The sequence below is a fragment of the Chrysochloris asiatica genome, unplaced genomic scaffold, assembly GCF_000296735.1.
Source record: "Chrysochloris asiatica unplaced genomic scaffold, ChrAsi1.0 scaffold00026, whole genome shotgun sequence".
Taxonomy (NCBI): Eukaryota; Metazoa; Chordata; class Mammalia; order Afrosoricida; family Chrysochloridae; genus Chrysochloris; species Chrysochloris asiatica.
The window spans coordinates 14,903,395-14,920,593 of record NW_006408544.1 but is presented as its reverse complement, the minus strand read 5'-3'; the positions used below and the strand labels follow the sequence as shown (position 1 = coordinate 14,920,593).

Here is a 17,199-nt window from a genome sequence, read left to right as displayed (position 1 = left end):
GGCTAGAAGAGAAGATACTTCTTGAAAGAAAGGCCGACAGGAAAAGTACGAAACAATATAGGCAGTCCAACTGATTACTACAAGAAGAAGCAAGTTCCTTACCCAGGAGACTTTAAGGCAAGTGGTCAGGTCCCCTCAGGACAAACCCCCTTCCAAGACTAAGGCTCAGTGGGAATACATGTGTTGATTGGTGACCATGTTCGTTACCAGTAAGGGGAAGTGAGGGAAAAACAGCAATGAAGCTGTGCGCTAAGCCCTACAATGTTCAATAGACTCTTGGGAACCCGGGTGGAGACCTGGTCGGCCAGCAGTGTGACAAGACCTGGGGACTCTTGGGCACAGAGTTAGTGACATAGCCACAGAGGACTAGAGTGGAGAATGAAGTGTCCAGCTAATAAGAAGAGAGGGCATATGCGCAAGAACACCCACACTTGCAGATAATACTCACTTGACCTGGCTTCAATGACTGGATGATCAGACCTCAACTAGAAGAAGACAGAAGAGGAAAAAAGTAGTAATCTGATATAATTTGATGAACTTGACCTAAACCTATGGATGTAGTAGCTCAAAAGAGGGAACAAATCTTTACAAGGAAGATCATTCTTACCTCCTCCATACACAGAGTAGATAGGGATGGGCCACTTGGACTTGGCTACCCAGAATGTGCAGGGGGTGGGGTGGGGCTACAAAGGCAAGAAGTGACTGGCTTATAAGCTTTCAAGAGGGAGCCTAGATCCAGAGGGCATGGAGGAAGGTGGAATTTCTACTGAATAGTACCCATTATGTCTGGGTGGGGCTGATGAAAGGAGATGTGGATAGGTCTCTTGTGATACAATAGTGAATAATTGTTATCAGGTCTGATGTGAGGGTTGGAAATGTAAAGGTAGATAGATTTTGTAGCAAAAGGAGGGGAGTGATTGACTTTGCAGTCTGGGAGTGGAGGTCTACCCAGAGAAACAGTGATATCAGAGATGAAGGCAGATGATGACGTGGAGAGATGGAGCGGCTGGGGATTTTAGACCCTGAGAAGGAGAGGGGCTGTGTGCTGATGACCGGGGGTGGGAGGTGAAGGGACAGGTTTTCAGGGTATACCCTTTGGTTGGTTGATGATGCATGGAGGGGATTGTAACCATGGCAATGAAACGACACACAATAGGATAAATGTAAAGCTAATGTTGTCCCATGTAAACTATCACATAATTCACAATAAAACATTGAAGAAAAAAAAAAGAACATGGACAGAATACATAGAGTGACTGTACCAAAAAGAAATGGTCGATGTTCAACAATTTCAAGAGGTAGCATATGATCATGAGCCAATGGTACTTAAGGAAGAAGTCCAATGTGCATTGAAGGAATTGGCAAAGAACAAGGCTCTGGGAATTGCTAGAACACACATCAAGATCTTTCAACAAACTGATGTAGCACTGGAGGCACTCACTCATTTATGCCAAGAAATTTGGAAGACAGCTACCTGGCCTACTGATTGGAAAAGATCTATATTTGTGCCTTGTCTAATGGTATACAGAAATCATCAGACAATATCATTAATATCACATGCAAGTAAAATTTTGCTAAAGATAATACAAAAATGGCTGCAACCATATCTTGATAGGGCACTGCCAGAGATTCAAGGACATGAAATGAGGGATATTACTGCTGACATTAGAAGGATCTTGGCTGAAAGCAGAGAATACCAGAAAGATGTTTACTTTTGCTTTATTGATTTTGTGGCTTTCGATTTTGTGGATGATGACAAGCTATGGACAACATTTTGGAGAATGAGTATTTCAGAATACTAATTGTGGTCATGAGGAGCCTGTGCATAGACAGAGAGACAGTCATTCTAACAGAACAGTGGGGTACTGAATGGATTAAAATAGGGAAAAGCGTGCACCGGGTTGTATTCTGTCACCATACTTATTCAATCTGTATGCTGAGCAAATAATTAATAAAGTGGATTATATGAAGAAGAGCATGGCATCAGGATTGGAGAAAGACTCAGTAACAACATGTAATATGCAGATGATGCAACCTTACTTGCTGAAAGCAAAGAGGATTTAAAATATTTACTGTTGAAGATGAAAGACCACATCCTTCAGTGTGGGTTGCACCTCAATTTAAAGAAAACAAAAATCCTCACAACTAGACCAATAAATAACATCATTATACATGGAGAAAGATTAAAGTTGTCAAAAACTTCGTTTTGTTTGGATCCAACATCAAACTCATGAGAGCAGCAGTCAAGAAACCAAACAACATTAGGCAAATCAGCTGCCCAAGACCTCTTTAAAGTGTTCAAGAGCAAAGATGTCAGTTTGAAGACTAAGGTGAGCCTGACCCAAGCAATAATATTTTCCATAGCTCCAGATGCATGTGAAAGTTGGGCAGTGACTAAGGAAGACCATAGAAGAAGAGATGCATTTGAGTTATGGTATTGGAGGAGAATATTGAAGGTACCATGGGCTGCCAAAAGAACAAATAAATCTGTGTTAGAAGTACAACCAGAATGATCCCTAGAAACCAGAATGGGCAGAGTTCATCTCTCATACTTTAGATATATTATCAGGAGGGACCAATCCCTGGAGAAGGATATCATGTTTGATAAAATGGATGGACAGTAAAAAGAGGGAGATGGATTGGCACAGTGGCAGCCGCAATAGGGTCAAGTATAGCAATAATTGTGAGGGTGGCGTAGGACCAAGTGGTGTTGCATTCTGTTTTACATAGGGTCACTATGGGATGGACATGGCTGGATGGCACTAACAACAACAAACAAAGGAAGACAGCAACTCTGAAGAATTAAAGATGAGACTTTCTGCTTCCATACAGATTTATAAGCCTCAGAAACCCGATAAAGGGTCATTATGCATAAGAACCAACTGCAAGGCACCCTATAACAGCAGCAGCAGCAGAAAGACATATAAATAAATAATAAAATTTCAGGAAGTGATAAATCTCTGAAGACAAGAAAGCTGTTCTAGGTTACTGGCTTAAACAGTGTGGTCAGGGAAAGCATCTCTGTGTCTGAGCAGAGACATAAATGAGAAGAGCCAGCCTTGCAAAGATATGGGAGAAGAATGTGCTAGTCTGAGCGATCCAATATGGTAGCCACTTGTAGGTATTTAGCACTTGAAATGTGGTTCACTTGAACTGAGAAGTGCTGCAAGTATAAAATGTGCACTATATTTTGAAGACTTATTAAGAAAAAATTAAAAGTAAAATACCTTAATAATTTTAATGTTTATTATACATTGGTTGATACTGTTGTGGCTATGTTGGTTAGGAACTGCGTGGCCCAAATAGTTTGAGCTTGACTAAACTAACCTAAAGGGAGGTGGTTTAAACATACTCGTACCATGGAAGAAAGGTCTGGCAATCTGCTTGTATAAAGATAATAATGAAGAAAACCCTAGGGAGAGCATTTCTACTCTGACATAGGAAGTCTTCATGAGTTGGAATCAACTCATCAGCGAAAGATTTGTTTTTCTCTTTTTTTTTTTTTTTTTTTTTAATATTGGATTAAATAAAATACATTAATAGAATTTAAAAAAAAGCATTGTCAGAGTAGACACTGGATGGGGAGAAAAAGGAATAGTCAGAAACATCACAGTAGAAGGCTTATAAGTCCGTCTTCTGCCTGTAACTGATTGGAATACCTAAATTGGGGCTATAGCGTACCCAGTGAATGAGGCTTCTTGCGGAGCCTTTGCAATACATAAAACTATAGGTAGAAACCCGAACCACATCCAGATCTCCAGAGATGAGAAATCTCCACTTGAAAGGACGAGTAGACCAGCCTGCAGCAGCTAGAAGAACAAAAGATACTTCTTGAAAGAAAGACCTACAGGAAAAATACAAAACAATAGAGGTAGAGGAACTGTTACTACAAGAACAAACAAATCGCTTCCCTAGGAAACATCAAGGCAAGTGGTTGGGTCATCTCAACGCAAACCTCCTTCCAAGACTAAGACTCAACGGAAATACACGCTCTGATTGGTGACCACACGCATCACCGATAGGGGGAAGAGGGGTAAAAGCAGCAATGAAGCAGCAAGCTAAGCCTTACAATGTTCAGTGGGCTTCTGTGGACCCAGTTGAGGACCTACTTGGCAAGCAGTGTGAGGAGACCTGGGGACTCTTGGGCCCAGAGTTAGTGGCGTGGCCACGGAGGACTTGAGTGGAGAGTGGAGCTACCGGCTGATGGGAAGAGAGGGCATGGGCACAAGAACACCCACACTTGCAGATACTACTCACGTGCCCTGGACTGGATGACGAGATGATCAGAGCTCAACCAGGAGAAGAAAGAAGAGGAAAAAAAAAAAAAAAGAAAGAGTGAGCTGGTACAATCTGATGAACTTGATCTATACCTACGGATGCAGTGACTCAAAAGAAGGAACAAATCCTTACAGCAAGAAACATCCCCACCCCCTCCACACACAGAGTGGGCAGAGATGGGCAACTTGGACATTGGATACCCAAATGGGGAGTCGGGGGGACTACAAAGGCAAGAAGTGACTGGCTTACAAGCTTTCAAGAGGGAACCTAGAGCAAGGGGGCATGGAGGAAGGCAGAATCTCCAGTGAGTACTATCCAATCTGCCTAGGCGGAGCTGATGAAATGAAATACAGATGGGTAACTCGTGATACTGTAGTGAATAATGGTTATCGGGACTGATTATGAGGGTTGGACGCGCAAAGGTAGACGTTTTATAGCAAGGAAGGGAGCGATTATTTCTCCAGTCTAGGAGCGGAGGTCTCTAGGACCATCAACGGAGAAGGGCCTAGAGTGGGACTCTACCCAGAGAACCAGAGATCCCTGAGATGGAGATAGAGACGATGATGTGGAGTGACCAAGCGACTGGGGACTTTGGATCCAGAGAGGGAGAGGGCCTGTGGGCCAAAGACTGGGGGAAGGTGGGAGAGGGGGCAGGTTTCTAGGATATACCCTTTGGTAGGTTGATGATGCATGAAGGGGATTGGAACCATGGCAATGAAATGATATACAATGGAATGAATGTAAAACTAAAGTTCTCTCATGTAAACATGTAAACTATCATATAATTCACAATAAAACATTAAAAAAAAAAGCATTGGTTTTTCTATAATACACTATCAAGTGCAAAGTAGTGTGTGATCTCCTTGAGGGCAGGAATTATTGTGTATTATAATATTCCTTTAAAATCTTGCACAGAATTTAATGTAACAAACATACAGGTTTTTGTTTGGTGAAGTTTATTGAATTGGTGTTGTCAGCAAAACCTGGTTTAACCTGGCTTCTTAAGTATACTCCTCGTTTCATTTTTGGACTGTAGTAGAAAAATAGGTCTTTTTACTAGTTGAATCATTTCTCTTATTTCCTTTTCTATTTTTCATCTACTTTTTCAAAACTATTTTTATTATATTGGACATCATTATAGTTTAAAAGAACCAGGCTGAATATGGAAAGGTTTAAGACATATAGCAAATGCATTTTGAACCTGAAAAGTAGGTCAGGGTGTTTCAAAACAGCTTTTGTGCTAAATTTATAAACTTAGTTTCTGGTCTTGACTCTGCAATTCAGATTAATTTTGTACTCTTTGGCAAATGCCTTAACCCTTTTTGCCTCAGTTACCCAGTATAATTGGAGTCTTGGTGTGCCGCTGTGGGTTAATGTTCCAGACTGCAAAGCTATTTGAACTGCAAGGTCGGCAGTTCAAGCTCATCAGCTGCGTCTCGGAAACCCTGTACAGGGTTGCTATGGGTTGGAACCTACTCAACAGCACTTAACAACAACAAACCCAGTATAAATTAGTAAGCCCTATGTATATATTTGTATGTGTGCAAAGAAAGAGTGACAATCTTATTTGTCTGACAAGGATGTTATGAGCATCAAATGACAGGAGAACTGGTTATATTTGTACTTTAGGAGAAAAGACAGTAAATGTAGTAGTACATTAGTAGCATTGTTATTTGATCCATCTGCAAACTAGCAACTCTTGCCTCGATGCCAACAGTTGTGTGCTTCCAAGATAATTTATAAAGTTATTTTTAAATATAAGTAAGCAACATCTTAAATTGTGGTCTTAGTACTCATTGTTCATTTTTATTTATGCATTAACCCACTGCCATCAAGTAGAACTGCTTCATAGGGCTTCTGAGGCTGCAAAGCTTTGCAAAAGCAAATTGCCTCATCTTTCTCTTGTGGAGTGGCTGGTAGGTTTGACCTTGTGGTTAGCAGCTGATGCTTACCCTCTGTGCTACCAGGAATTCCAATTATGCATTAAAACCAAAAGCCACAATCATTGGTTCACTTCTGGCTCATAGTGAATCATAGTAGACCTGCTCCTTGGGTTTTGTGATACTGTAAATATTTATGGGGGTAGATGGCTTTATCTTTTTTCCAAGGAGTGTTTGGTAGGTTTGCACTGCTAATCTTACCTTACACTTAGTAGCCCAGTACTTAATGTACTCTGCCACCAGAACTACTTTCACCTATGCATTTGTTGTTGTTGTTAGGTGCCATCTAGTCGGTACTGACTCATGGTGACCTTATGCGCAGCAGAACGAAACACTGCCTGATCCTGGGCCAGCCTCACTACTGTTGCCACACTTGAGTCCATCAATGCTGCCACTTGGCCAATGGTGGTGGTGGTGGTTATGTGCCATGGAGTTAGAACCGACTCATAGCGACCCTGTACATGGTTTCTGAGGCTATAAATCTTTACGGGAGCAGAAAGCCTCATCTTTTCCCGTGGAACAACTGGTAGTTTTGAACTGCTGACCTTGAAGTTTGCAGCCCAGTTCATAACCACTGAATGTTTAATTAATTTAGCTTCACATTTGAAATAGTATACCCATTGAAAAAATTTTTTTCTAACTAGAGATGTATTTAAAGAAAGAAATGAGTATTTTCCTTTTCTGTCATTCTCTCTCTCTGCTGTAATTAATCTGGCACTATGGGTTAATGCGCTAGACTGCAAAGACGGTTTGAACCACAAGGTTGGTGGTTCATACTCACTAGCCACTCCTCAGAAACGCAATACAGGGTTGTTATGGGTCGGAACTGACTCGACCGCACTTAACAACGACAACAACAATATAGTTTGACATTGGCAATTTTGAAAGTCTGAACTTTATTTTCTTCACAATTTTTGTTTCCTCAACTGCTTTTATCCTTTATTTCATTTTTGTTGTCATATGATAAGCACTAGACTGTGAGCCACAAGGTCTGCTACTGCTCTGTAGAAGCAAGATGAGACATTCTGCTCCCACAAAAATAGGTTTCTCTTGGTCACTATGAGTCAGAATTGACTCAACAGCATTAAGAACATCTTCAAAAAGAAAGATGATGCTGTCTGCTGTTGTAAAGATTTACATTCTCAGAAAGCCTCATATAGGGCCTCTGTGAATCTGAATTGACTCCATGGCAGTGCATTTTGGGTTAAATTTTTCTGTCATTCCTCTTCCAGTCTCTTCTTTTTTTACCATCTTTGTTTAAAAGATCCCAGATGACTTGTTTCATTTGAGAAAGCTGCTTTGTCAAGTTAGCTTCATTACTAAGACACATCATTACGTAAGATTCATTGTCTCTTCTTTTTCCCCACTTTCTTTGAAACAGACATCTTTTCCCTAAGAGCTTAAAAATAGAATCAGTAGTATTTATTTTCCCATTAATTCCTCTCATGAAAAGTTCCTGCATAGTGCATATGCTTAACATACTTGTTGCTAACTTAAAAATGAGAGGTTCTAGTCTATTTACAGACACTTAGGAAGAAAGGCCTGGTGATCTTTTTAAAATTAGCCAGAACTGGAGCACAGTTCTACTCTGACACAAAATTGACTCAGTCACAACTATATTTTCATTTTCCCAAGGTCTCATACTTAGCAACTAGTGCTGAGAATTAGGAAGTAAGTTCCTAGAGACTTCCATGCAGTCATTTTATTTGAGATATTTGTTAATTACTCTGTGTAAATTACACTAAGTTCAGTTAGAATGTTCTTCAGAAGCTAGAATGGGGAGACTTCATATCTCATACTTCGAACATGTTATCAGGAGGGCCTAGTCCCTGGAGAAAGACATCATGCTTAGTAAATTGGAGGGTCAGCGAACCCCCAACAAGATGGATTGGCACAGTGACAGCAGCAATGGGCTCAAGTGTAACAATTATGAGGATGGCGCAGGACTGTGCTTTGTTTCATTCTGTTGTGCATAGGGTTGCTATGAGTAGGAAATGACTCGATGGGCGGTACCTAACAACAACAAGGAATATGTGTGAAATGGCAGTCTTTACCCCAATGCACGGATTCCTGGTTTGGTGCTGTGGGATAATGCACTGGAACAAAGGTCAGTTTGAACCATAAGGTTGGCAGTTCAAATTTACCAGCTGCTCCTCAAAAATCCTATACAGGGTTGCTATGAGTTGGAACAAACTCGACGTCACTTAACAACAACAACCCCAGTGTACATAGTCTATATCGGGGCAGAAGAAAGGCAAATAAAAGACTTACGTTCACACACACATACTTTACACCATGCCTCTTTGCTTAGATCCTGTACAACCCTTAAAACCCTGGGAGAAAGACATTGTTTTTCTTGTTCCAGAGGATTAAACCAAGATTCTCAGATTTCTTGGGTCAGAGATTTAGTTATGATTTTTCCAGTAAAATAATTTCGATAATAATCACAAAGTGATAAGATATTGTAAAGGAAGCAATTAAATCTGTTTAATTAGGGATATATGAGTATGGGAAGTGAGTTAATAGGGTTATGGAGGTCATCAGGAAATATTGTATAGAGTAACCAGACTGAAATATGTATAGGTCAAAATATGTCATGTGGACATATTACGGAGAAAGTTTATTCTAGGTAGAGGTAAAGTACAGGGGCAGATAAAGCATACAGACAATAGTGTGTCTGGAAGAATAATAAGGAATATGTAGTGCTAAAGTTGGGATTGTGGTCTTCAGTTGGCTGAAAAGTTTACTTAATAAAACTTACCTTTTCTACCATTGACAGATTGATGCTCTCCTTCTCTTCTCCAAGTCTACTTCTGCCCTTTTATGCTCATTGAACCGCTTTTTTCATTGTACTTTCAGATAGTCAGAACTTGTATCTTCATTTTATAGAAATTAGAACTGATTAACCTGTAAAAACTAGTCTAACCACCCACCAATTAAAGTCCTTTCCATATGTTTATCTTAGGATCATCTATTGTGTGCTTAAATACTTTTTAGTGATGGGGTTGTCATTAATTTAAGGCAATAATTACATTATTAGATTACATTATTAGAAAACATACTAAAATTGTATGAGTACAAATCATTTTATATTCTAAATACATGCAAAAGAAGAGGTATCAGTTTGTTTTGTTATTTTTTCTTATTTTGAGTCTTCATTCCTTTGACCTCATTCTTTTTTCAGAGATAGACCATATAATATTCTCTCTAGATAGTTCTTCAGATATTGAAAGAAGGTACTATCTTTCTCCATTTTTCCTGGTTAAACATTTTCAGATCATTTAGCCATTGCATATAGTTGTGTTCACATTTAAAGAAAATGTGGTATAGATGCCAGTTGCAAAAATGATGTAGAGGCCATCATGTCTGACTTCCTTTGGTTTTACAGAAGAGAAGTAGAATCAAACTTAAAATCAGCCCAGGCCCAATGCCTGAGGCAGAGATCAGACCTGTCTCCACTCTACAACTTTATTTACCCAATTCTGACACCAACCATCCCTCCCACAGCATCCTTACTTCTCTGCTGGGTTTGATAATCCATTGCAGTGGTCACACAGAACTCAGAGACAATACTCAGAATTATGGGGTTTATTGAGGAAGTGAACAGAGTACAATTCAGGGTCAGAAACAGGATGCAGCAGTTCTCCAGTCAGAAACTCCTCATCTCTGTTATTGCAGGCATGCATTGCTCTTGTCTTTGGCCTCTGCCCTGATTTGGGCATATGTTACAAAGTTCCTTTAGTCAATCTGTAAATGCGTAAAGAGCACATTCTGCAAGCCAGCCTCCTGCCTTTAGGCACTCATGTTTACTTTGTCTATGGGCCAGGAAACTCATAACTGCTCTGTCTTTCCATGCTGCCACCTCTGCTGTCACTGCTTTTCCAGGTAACGATTTGGTGTTCTGCTCATGGCTTTTCTTTGTTGATGACCCTGTGATTTTTTCTTCCAGCTTCTGAGATGACTCCTTTTAAATTTAGCGAGATGACAAAACTAACCAATCCCAGTGTTAGAGTCCTGTACACCCTATTTGCATGGTCCTGTGCAATCATTTGGAGTCCTGGCGTGGGTTAATGCGCCTGACTATAAAGTCATTTGAACTTCAAGGTCAGTGGTTCAAGTTCACCAGATACTCTTTGAAAACCCATATGCTATGGGTCGGAACCGACTTGACAGCACTTAACAACAACATGCAATCATTTGGAAGGAGTTAAGAAGACTTTAGCTAGAAAAGCCATATCAAGTAAATTAATAGCACCACACTAGTTGTTGTTACAGCCATTGTTTCTGAGATACCACTTTGAGATACCCATTTAAAAACAAAACAACAACAAAAACACTTTATTGTGAATTGAGTGAAGGTTTATAGGGTAATCAGTTTTACATTCAACGAATCATATACTTTGCTTCATTACAATGATTGCAGTCCCCTCCATGTACCATCAGTTAGCAGTATTTAGTTCTATTCACTTTAACTCTCACATTCTTCCTTGTGTCCCCTACTACCTTCATCTTTCCTTTGCCCACCCCCCTCTTGTATATTGCCTGCTCCATCACCCATGTTGACATGTGTACCCTCTGGTCAAGTATAATTTCCTTTTTGCCCTATAACCATCATAGAATGTTTCTTATATCAAGAAACCCTTTTGTTTTTACAACAGTAGTCTCATATAATATTTGTCCCTTTGTGATTGACTAATTTCATCCAGCATAATGTCCTCCAGGTTCATCCATTATGTAAGGTGTTTCCCAAATTCGTTGTTACTCTTCAACATTGGAAAGTATTCCATTGTATGTATGTACTGGTGGTGGTAGTGGTGGTGTACTCTTGAGTTTAATTCTGTATAGGATTTCCAAGGCTGTAAATCTTTTATAGGAGCAGAAAGCCTCTTCGTTCTTCCATGGAGCTACTGGTAGTTTCAAACTGCTTTCGGTTAGCAGTCCAATGTGTAATCACTACACTACTAAAGGTAGCCATTGTCTTTCATAAGTTAAGAATTAACACCCTCGCCCCTTTTCAGTATTACATCTTCTACAATTACAGTTTTGAGAGTCACAATTAATCCTGCTAACAATTACTCACTATTGAAATCATAAAATCTTATTAGCATCTTACCCCACTCTCTATTCACCAGACCCTCTGGAAAAGAGGAAACTATCCCTTGTCCCTCATTCTGAGTCAAAGCACACCCATGAAAGCATGTAAGTCAGCCATTTCATGGTTTTATAGACCCCTCATTTTTTTAGAACCGATGTCTAAATTGCCCATACCTATCAAAGGAGCTCTGGTAGTGTAGTGGTTACGAATCGGGCTGCGAACCTCAAGGTCAGCAGTTCGAAACTACGAGTTGTTCCGCGGGAGAAAGATGAGGATTTCTGCTTCCATAAAGATTTACAACCCTGGAAATCCTGTGCAATATTGCTATGAGTCGGAACTGACTCCACGGCACACCACCACCACCATCAATCCATTTCACTGCGGAGACTAGCATATTCCTTGGTCTGAAGAATCTTCCATTCTGGTTGGAATTTTGAGCAAATGCATCCATAACCAAAAGTGCCATCCTTCAAAGTGCAGCAATTTACACTTGTTCACAGTATCAAACATTTTTATCTTCATCTGGTCAGCTTAGCCCTAGCTATTCAAGATATGTCAAATGGGCACCAGTGACAGGTTTGGGAGTTCACACATATATCTCCCTGCACTTCAGACCAGCTGGTCCCTTCACTGTTAGAACTTGTCCTCAGGGACTAGGTCAGTGCCCCTGGGCTCAGGAGTTCATATAGCTCTCTAACTTCAGACCAGCCAGCTATTCTGCTTCTCTCTTTTATCTCAAGGTCAACAGGTGTCAATGGAGCATGTCCAAATTCTTCATTGCTTTATTTTCCTCAATTTCGTTAACATCATCAAACTAGTACATGTTTAACCATTCTTCTGTTGATGAGTATTTAGGTTGTCTCCATCTTTTGGGTGTGTCTCTTGTAGACAGTACATTGAAGGATCCTGTTTCTTGATCATTCTGCTATTCTCTGTCTCTTGAATGATTCATTCAGTCCATTTGTATTCAGTGTAATTATCGATAGGTATAAATTGATGGCTATCATTTTGCTGTGTGTGTATTTTTTTTGTGGTACAGCTGAGTTTTTTGTTCTACATAATTTTCTGTGCTGCATTCATTTTGTTTGTGGGTTTTCTTTTCGTTTTCATCTCTGTGTATTAACATTTACTACAGCTTGCTTACTTTCCTCTTTTTTATTTTGATGTGAAGGTAATTAATTTTACTGTGGTTACTCTGTAAAGTATTATTTTCCCCCATTTAAAACTATATTTTTTCTTGTCATCAACTTCACTTCCTTGTCACTTGGAAGTTCTATTTCTACACTATTCCTCTTTCCCCTTTGTAGTTGATTTCACTATAAATTCATATCTCTGGTTCCCTGGCTTCAGTCTTGTAGATTTATTTTACTTTAAATACTTTTATATGTGGATTGAGTTCAGGATGATGTTGTATGTTAATCTCAGATTGTTGTCTACTGTTGTTGGTTCTCAGTCCAAAGAAAGCCCTTTAATGCTTTTTGTAAAGTTGGTCTGGTTATTACAAATTCCTTTAATTTATTTTTATCTGAACATGTCCTAATTTTGCATTGTATTTGAGGGATGTCTTTGCTGGGTATATGATTCTTAGTTGGCAATTTTTTTCTGAAAAAGTATTGTATATGCCATCTCATTGCCTTCTTTTTAAAAATGTTTTATTGTGAATTATGTGATAGTTTACATGGGAGAACATGAGCTTTACATTCATCCTGTTGTATATTGTTACATTGCCTTGGTTATAATCCCCTCCATGCATCATCAACCAACCAAATGGTACATCCCGCAAACCTGCCTCCTGGTCGTCAGCACACAACCCCTCTCCCTCTCTGGGTTTAGAGTTCCCAGCCACTCCATCTTTCCACATCATTGTCTCTGCTTCAATCTCTAACATCACTGTTTCTCTGGATAGGGTCCCACACTCTGTTCTTCTCCCTTGATGGTCCCAAGGCCCTCTGCATCTGGATTGAAAAGTCAACCACTCCCCTCCTTTTGCTACAAAACATCTACCTTTACATTTCCAACCCTCACATTCAGTCCTGATAGTAATGATTCACTATTGTACCACATGAGTGCTATCCACACTTCCTTTCATCAGTCTTGCCCAGACAGATTGTATACTACTCATTGGAGGTTCTACCTTCCTCCATGCCCTCTGGATCTAAGTTACCTCTTGAAAACTTCTAAGCCAGTCACTTCTTGCTTTATAGCCCCCTTTCCCCCCACACACCCATTTTAGGTAACCAATGTCCAAGTTGCCCATCACTGTCTACTCTGTGTATGGAGGAGGTGGGAATGATCCTCGCTGTAAAGATTTGTTCCCTCTTTTGAGCTACAACATCCATAGGTTTAGGTCAAGTTCATCAAATTATATCAGATTATTCTTTTTTTTTTTTTCCCTCTTCTTTCTTCTTCTGGTTGAGCTCTGATCATCTAGCCATTGAAGCCAGGTCAAGTGAGTATTATCTGCAAGTGTGGGTGTTCTTGTGCATATGCCCTCTCTTCTTATCAGCTGGATGCTTCATTCTCCACTCTAGTCCTCTGTGGCTATGTCACTGACTCTGGGCCCAGGAGTCCTCAGGTCTTGCCAAAGTGCTAGGCAACCAGGTCTCCACCTGGGTTTACAGGAGTGTATTGAATGTGGTTGGACTTAGCTTGCAGCCTCATTGCTGTTTTTACCTCACTTTCTCTTATAGGTGACCAATGTGGTCACCAGTCAGAGCACGTGTCTGCTCGTGTATTCCCATTAAGTCTAAGTCTAGGAAGGGGGTTTGCCCTGAGGGGACCTGACTGCTTGCCTTGATATCTCTTGGGTGAGCAACTTGCTTGTTCTTGTAGTAGTCAGTTGGGCTGCCTATATTGTTTTGTATTTTTCCTGTTGGTCTTTCTTTCAAGAAGAGTCTTCTGTTCTTCTAGCCACTCCGGCTGGCCTTGTCCTTCTCATTGCCTTCTTGCCCCATGTTTTCTGCTGAGAAATCAGAGATTAGCTTCTTGATTCTCTTAGGTAATTTTTCATTTTTCCTAAGCTGCTCTCAGAATTCTTTCCTTGTTTTAGTTTTAGAGAGTTTGATTATGATATATCTTGGTAATTATATTTTGATGTCTATCCTGTTTGGATTTCATTCAACTTTTTGTATTCTTCTCATCTTTCATAATGTAAGGGAAGCATGGGGAAAAAAGAATTCATACTTTTCCCATCATTAGTATGAATCTGCTCTGCTGTGCCACTTTCTATTGGTAAAGCTGCTCACAAAAGTTCAAGATGGTCATTCTGCATCTGGTCAGCCACTTGCCAGTGTCCCTCTTTTGCTGTCCCTGCTCAGCGTCTCCCAACAAGTAGTAAGTCCACTTTCTTCTAACCTTTCCTCTGAAGTTCAGGGTTCCCAAATTTTCATGTGTTGTCTGTTTCATTTGGTCTTTCATCTCGTTTGTTTGAGATACCTTTTTTTCTTAAAATCCATGAATCATTTTAGGGTATCAGTGCTGCACATATAATTTAAGCAGTCTTTTAATGGCACTGTATTGTTCTCCACCATGGAATGGGAGGTCACAGTTTGTCTGTCTTCTCCCTTGATCGGGGCATGGGATATCCAGAACCCAAAATCTTTAGAGCCCCATTTTCATGATGATTCTGTTTCAGAGTTTCACAGAGAGACGTTGACTGGTATTGCTTCTTACTGTGTGCTCTCTGTGTATGTTGTATATATCTATACAGCAATTGTTGGTATTGTTTCTTAGCATGTTTGTATCTCTTTTAAATTTAAGAATGGAAAAAGAAATAAAAGATATTTGTACATATTTTAAAGGATCAATGGTAATTGTCTTTATTTACAAAGGACATAAAATTTATGTATAATATCTCTCAAAATATAACCCCAAAAATCTACTAGAATTTATTTTGAGTTTAACAGGGACACAGTATACAATCTATATGTACCTATCAATTAGGCTAGCAATGAATAATTAGACAGTAGCATTTAAAATAACACAGTATCAATATTTTTGAAAAGTTAGGAATAGCTCTCTCTTTCAAGCCAGTGCTGAGTGATGGACATGTACTTGGACAACTCACACAAGCACCCGAGACTGGGAGCAAGAGATAGCCCTACCACAAGAAGCAGAAGTATGAGCTGAATGCCTGGCTGCCAACACTAATATCGGCACCTACCACATATACACAGTTAATGTTAGAGGAGACAACAAGAGGTATCTCTCCCTAAGGCTGGATTGGGGAACTTCTCCTGGGACTCTTGAGTGTTGTACTCAAAAGATGAGAATCATTGATGGTGTCTAAAATGCATCCAATAATGAGCTGGTCTATATCAAGACCCTGGTAAAGAGCTGTTTCATGCTCATTGACAGCCCATTGTACCAGCAGTGGTACAAGTCCCACTGTGTACTGCCTCTGGGCCACAAGAAGGGAGCCAGAATGACTCCTGAAGAGGATGAGATAGTAAACAAAAAGTGATAAAAGAAAATTCAGAAAAAATAATGAGAAAGGACAAAGAATGCAAACATCAGCAGTCTTCTGGTAGAGCATTTCCAGCAGGGCAAGCTTCTTGGCATGTAGAGCTTCAAAACCAGGCCACTGTGACTGAGCAGATGGTTATGTGCTAGAGGGAGAGAAGCTGGAGTTTATCTGAGGAAAATCAAGGCCTGAAAATACAAATAAATCTTCTTCCCTCCCATCCAGCATATGTATTAAAGATGTTTATTCTTCCAAAAAAAGTTAGGAATAAACTTAGCAAAATTATATAAGACTTTATACTGAAAAGTACAAAATATTACTGAAAAAATTAAAGACTTAATTAATTGTGAGATAGCACGTTCATGGATTGGAAGAGAATTTTGTTAGTATCAATTTTCTTGAAATTCATTTATCGTAGTAGATTTTGAGATCAGGGAGTGAGAGGCCTCCCACTTTTTTCTTCTTCTTAAGCAGTGCTTTGTTTATCCAAGGTCTCTTTCCTTTCCATATAAAGTTTGTGATCATGCTTTCTATCTCTTTAAAGAATATTGTTGAAATTGGGATTGAGATTGTTTTACATCTGTAGATTGTTTTGGGTAGTGTTGATATTTTCACAGTGTTAAGTCTTCCTATCCATGAGCATAGTATATTCTTCCATTTTTGTAAATCTCTTGTTTTTTTTTGTAGTAGTGTTGTGGAGTTTTCTTTTATAGGTCTTTTGTTTCTCTGGTTAGATTTATTAGTATTTGCGGTCCTGTGGGTTAATGCACTGGACTGTGATGTCGGTATGAACTGCAAGGTTGGCAGTTCAAACTTGCCAGCACTCCTTCGAAACCCTGTACAGGGATGCTATCGGTCAGAACCGACTTGATGGCACTTAAAAACAACAGCAACAACATTTCATCCATTGGATGGCTATTATAAATGGTATTGCTTTCCTAATTTCCATTTCAGAACTGTCTTTATTAGTATAGAGGAATGCAACTGATTTTGTATCTTGATCTTGCACCCTACCACTTTCTGAATCTTCAAATGAGTTCCAATTATTTTTTTGCTGAATCTTTTGGGATTTTCTGTGTATAGGATCATATCATCTGCAAATAGTATTGAGACATAGTGACTCTATACGCAACAGAACAAAACACTATCCGGTCCTGCACCAGCCTCGCAATCATTGATGCATTTGAGCCCATTGTTGCTGCCACTTTGCCAATCCATCTTGTTGGTGGTGTTCATCTTTTTATCTGACCCTCCGTTTTTTTTTTAATGTTTTATTGTGAATTATATGATAGTTTACATGGGAGAACATTAGTTTTACATTCATTCTATCATATATCATTTCATTGCCATGGTTCCAATCCCCTCCATGTATCATCAACCAACCAAAGGGTATACCCTGCAAGTCTGCCCCCTATACTATCTCT

General features: G+C 39.6%; 1 protein-coding gene and 1 pseudogene across 1 annotated transcript in view; both read left to right on the top strand.

Annotated features, from left to right (window-relative positions):
• The window catches only part of FAF1 (Fas (TNFRSF6) associated factor 1), a 665,112-nt gene that overhangs the window by 149,638 nt on the left and 498,275 nt on the right, over positions 1-17,199 (top strand). The gene's annotated exons all lie outside the window — the stretch shown is intronic.
• On the top strand, positions 14,842-15,967 carry LOC102838419 (annotated as a pseudogene).